Genomic DNA, 5,542 nt, shown 5'->3' with positions numbered 1-5,542 from the left:
TGACACTGCGACAGCACGGCGCTCCCTCAGCACTGACACTGCGACAGTACGGCGCTCCCTCAGCACTGACACTGCGACAGTGCCCAGTCCCTCAGAGCTGACCCTGCAACAGTCTGGCACCCGTTCACTACGTTTAAACAAATAATCACACGATGTGGGCATCGTTTGCTGGACCAGCATTTACTGCCTTTCCCTAATTCCCTTTGAGATGGTGGTGGTGAACTGCCTTTTTGAACAGTTGCTGTCCATTTGTTGTTTGTAGATCCACAATGCTGCTAGGTAGTGAATTCTGGGAATTTAAGCCATTTTAATAGCGATGTATTTCCAAGTCAGGATGGTGAGTGGCTTTAAGGGGAACTTGTAGGTGATGATGTTCCCATGTACCTGCTGCCGGTGTCCTTCTAAATGGAAGTTGTTGTGAGTTTGGACGGTGTTGTCTGAAGATCTTTTGTGAATTTTTGCATGGGGTGCGTTGGCAGATGTATGGTCCTCAGGTGTGGGGTGGGGGTGTAATCACGGAGACAGAAGGCATCTCCTTGATAGCCTTATGTCCGTCTGGGAAGGAGATTCTGCTATCCTTATCTGGTCTGGCCTGTACATGATTCCAATCAAATACTGAGGTGAGCGACTCTAACCTTCCCACTGAGCAGGTCCAGCAACTTGACCCAGCAGCAGCTGCTCCCCATCACTCGGGATGGGCTAGAGCACAGTTTTGCCAACAATGCCTAAATCCTTAGGCATGTATATTCCTTTTAAATGCCCCCTCCTGAGCTGACATCCCCCTCTCTCCCCCACTCCCAACATGAACTGGTGCTGGAACTACGGACAATGTTCCTTTCTCTCATCCAAAACAGTTCCCAACACCTCAAATGAATAGTCAGGGAATACTAGGCATTGTCAGTTACTCAAGACCCTGAAGTGTAGCCTTACCTTCTCCCCTACGTCCAAGAGCAGCTGGCTCAGTACAGACTGAGGGCGGTACTGGTTCAGCACACAGGGGAATGTTAATCAATATTAGAGCCATTTAATGCTGGCTGTAGTCCAGGGACTGTCATCAGAATGACTGATAACCCCAGTCAACGAAATTACTTTGAACAACAATCTCCATCTCCTTCTATATCTGTCTCTAGCTGAACTCTGATTCAAAGATAGAGTGTCCCCTCTTGATGTTGTAATATCTCACCTGTATAATTAATAGGCTGTAAATGAATAAATGAAACTTGGCTTTAATTACTGGCTGCGATGTAGGTCTGGATTATAGATTAAACTGCCTGTGGAATGGGATGGATCAAACTGATCACTGATGTGTTTGGTCTCCATGAGGACGCAGACACATGTTATTCTACATTGACCCATCCAGCAACATGCCACTCAATTTTGGGACATGCATCTGCTGATTGGTTGTTACAAGGTGCACATACATATTTCTGAGTTTTACAGTTCATACCCTTCCCACCCCCCATTTCCTCTCCTTCCTTTTCAGTCTGCTACCAGGGCAAGGTTTGAGAAGAACTTCACAATCTCAAGTCAGGATTCATTTTCTCACCTGGAAGAAATGGTGTTGGGCACCGGGAGAGAGCTGGACTCTGGGGAAGGTGGGGGAGTTGGGTTTTCTGGCAGGTATGGGGATATAACCATGCCCCATGCTATCCTCACTTGATGTCAATCCATCAGCAACTTCCAGCAGTGGTTGTTGGATCATTGAAAGAACATTAGTAATTATTGCAAAGGAACACAATAAAATGTCCTTACTTAAAACATATATGTATTATGACTATTAATACTATTGATCTTAATATCAGGATATGTGGAGGCAAAGGAGTCTGGAATCAGATTAGAATTCTGCCCAGTAGAACTGGTAATGGACACCTCCTGCTTTAAACTCACACAATCCCGTACACTCTCATGGCCGTCAATGAGATTGACAGAACTATATATGCCACGCACACACACGCACACACAGAAACACAGACAGACATTCACACACGCTGTAGGCACAGACACATGCATGCAAGCACACACATGGGACACACACACACACACACACAGATACACACACAGACCTTCATACACACAAACACAGACACACACTCGCAGACACACACATAGAAACATACACACAGACACACAATGTCCCTGTGGTAACTAGTTCTGCCAATCTTCTGGTCTGACATCAACATTCCCATTCAGGTAAATGATGTGCTCAACGCCTTCCTTCTATCTTCACGGAGCCATGAGTGTTATCGTGGGGATGGACCGCCTGATCTGTTTGAAAGCTTCTTATTTCAGATTCCTCATCTATTGATGTGAACAATTTTAATTCCAACAGCACAACTTTGTCATTTTCTTCAAAAGCAAAGGCTAATATGAGGTATTCATTTGCTATTTCTACCATACACTGAACATTCCTTCTAATCAGTCTTTGTGAATTTTTTAATGACACAACATGTCTGATGGGGTTTCTAGTGTTTAACACAGTTAGAAAGGTTCTTTTTTTCTCAGGCTAACACTGTTGTGCACAATCCCTTTTCCTGTTAACATTTTTGCAGATTTAACAGTGACCTTTGTTTCCTTTTATTGTGTGTGGAACCTCCTTGTGTTTTCCTGGGAATTATCTGCTTCTAATCTGTGAAAATGTTTTTGTTCAAGAAATAATTGTCTATGCTGATAACCAGTCTGGCACCTTTGTTAATTCTTACCATGCAGCCTATGTAATAGAGGGATGTGAGTTCCACATGCTTCAATTCACACACACAGTCAGACAAATCTATAGCGCAGAAAAAAGCCTTTCAGCCCATTATGTCTGTGCTGGTCAAAAACAATCACCTAACTATTCTAATTTCATTCCCCAGCCCTTGGCCCATAGCCTCGTATGCCTTGGCATTGCAAGTGTACATCTAAATATTGATTGACTCACAGAGCCATACAGCACAGAAACAGACCCTTCAGTCCAACGAGTCCATGCCGACCATAATCCCAAACTAAATTAGTCCCACCTGCCTGCACTTGGCCCATATCCCTCCAAACCTTTCACTCATTTACTTATTCAAATGTCTTTTAAACATTATAGCTGTATCTGTATCCATCACTTCCTCTGGAAGTTTATTCCACACACCAAACACTCTCTGTGCAAAAAAATTGCTCCTCATGTCTTTTTTAAATCATTTTCCTCTCACCTTAAAAATATGCCCTTGAGTCTTGAAATCTTCCATCTTAGAAAAAAGACACTGCCATTCACTTTCCTGATACCCCTCATGATTTTATAAACCACTATAGTGTCACCCCTCAACCTCCTACGCTCCAGTGAGAAAAGGTACCAGCCTATCGAGCCCCTTGTTATAACTCAAACCCTCCGTTCCCAGCAACATCCTAGTCATCTTTTCTGAATGCTGTCCAGCTTAATAATACCCTTCCTATAACAGGGTGACCAGAAATGGACACAGAGCTCCAGAAGAGGCCTCACTAATGTCCTGTACAACCTCAACATGACATCCCAACTTCTATACTCAAAGATCTGAGCAATAAAGGCAACGGTATTAAAAGCCTTCTTAACCTGTCTATATGTGACACAATCTTCAAAGAACTATGTACCTGAACCTCTAACTCTCTTTGTTCTACAGCACTACCCAAGGTCCTTCTTTTAATTGTATAAGTCCTGCCTCTGTTTGTTTTACCAAAATGCAATACCTCGCATTTATCCAAATTAAACTTCATCTGCCATTCCTTAACCTATTGACCCAACTGATCAGTTGTTTCAAAGGTTTCTGCCTCTACCAGCCTTATTGGCAGTGAGTTCCAGATTTCCACCACCCTCTGGGTGAAAACATTTCTTTTCACATCTCCACTAAACCCACATTCCTTCACCTTACCTCTGTACATGTCATGCATATTATTCACTCTGGTCTTTCTCCATAACTGAGGCTCCTGGTACAAGGGATCAATCTTGTGGAGTTTCTCTCTTCTGAATACAGAGTTAGCCCACCTGTGCTGTGTTATGATCACCAGAACCAGACACTGCCCTCAATTAGTGACAGGAGTTTGGGAAGATGGAACCTAATGGTAATTACTAATCATCCGAAAACCTTGAATTTAATTCGCCATGGGGTCAAATCCCACAACAGCTGCAGGTTTAATTTGAATTCAGTTAATTAATTTGGAATATTAAGATAACCTCAGTAGTAGTGACTGTTATAGAAAATAAAGTTCTCCCAGCTCACTCAGGTCATTTAGAGAGGGAAATCTACCATCCTGGCTTACGTGTGACACCAGACCCACAGCAATGTGGTTGATTTATAAGAGACAACAAGGTGCAGGGCTGGATGAACACAGCAGGCCAAGCAGCATCATAGGAGCAGAGAGGCTGACATTTCGGGCCTAGACCCTTCATCAGAAAAGGGGGAGGGGAAGGGGGTTGTGAAATAAATAGGGAGAGAGTGGGAGGCGGATAGAAGAGGGATAGAGGAGAGGATAGGTGGAGAGGAAACAAACAGGTCGAAGAGGCGGGGATGGAGCCAGTAAAGGTGAGTGTAGGCAGGGAGTTAGGAAGGGGATAGGTCAGTCCAGGGAGGACGGACAGGTCAAGGGGGCGGGATGAGGTTGGTCGGTAGGAGATGGAGGTGTGGCTTGAGGTGGGAGGAGGGGATAGGTGGGAGGAAGAACAGGTTAGGGAGGCAGGGACGAGCTGGACTGGTTTTGGGATGCGGTAGGGGGAGGGGAGATTTTGAAACTTGTGCAATCCGACCCCACCACCAAAGACATCTTTCCCTCCCCACCCTTATCTGCTTTCCGGAGGGACAACTCTCTCCGTGACTCCCTTGTCCGCTCCACACTCCCCTCCAGCTCCACCACACCCGGCACTTTTCCCTGCAACCGCAGGAAGTGCTACACCTGCCCCCATACCTCCTCCCTCACCCCCATCCCAGGCCCCAAGAAGACTTTCCACATCAAGCAGATGTTCACCTGCACATCTGCCAATGTGGTATACTGCATCCGCTGTACCCGGTGTGGCTTCCTCTACATCGGGGAAACCAAGCAGAGACTCGGGGACCGCTTTGCAGAACACCTACGCTCGGTTCGCAATAAACAACTGCACCTCCCAGTCGCGAACCATTTCAACTCCCCCTCCCATTCCTCAGACAACATGTCCATCCTGGGCCTCCTGCAGCGCCACAACGATGCCACCCGAAGGTTGCAGGAACAGCAACTCATATTCCGCTTGGGAACCCTGCAGCCCAATGGTATCAATGTGGATTTCACAAGTTTCAAAATCTCCCCTCCCCCTACCGCATCCCAAAACCAGTCCAGCTCGTCCCTGCCTCCCTAACCTGTTCTTCCTCCCACCTATCCCCTCCTCCCACCTCAAGCCGCACCCCCATCTCCTACCGACTAACCTCATCCTGCCCCCTTGACCTGTCCATCCTCCCTGGACTGACCTATCCCCTCCCTAACTCCCCACCTACACTCACCTTTACTGGCCCCATCCCTGCCTCTTCGACCTGTTTGTTTCCTCTCCACCTATCCTCTCCTCTATCCATCTTCTATC

The sequence above is a fragment of the Rhincodon typus genome, chromosome 29 (assembly GCF_021869965.1).
Source record: "Rhincodon typus isolate 14 chromosome 29, sRhiTyp1.1, whole genome shotgun sequence".
Classification (NCBI taxonomy): domain Eukaryota; kingdom Metazoa; phylum Chordata; class Chondrichthyes; order Orectolobiformes; family Rhincodontidae; genus Rhincodon; species Rhincodon typus.
Note: the sequence above shows the minus strand (reverse complement) of the source record.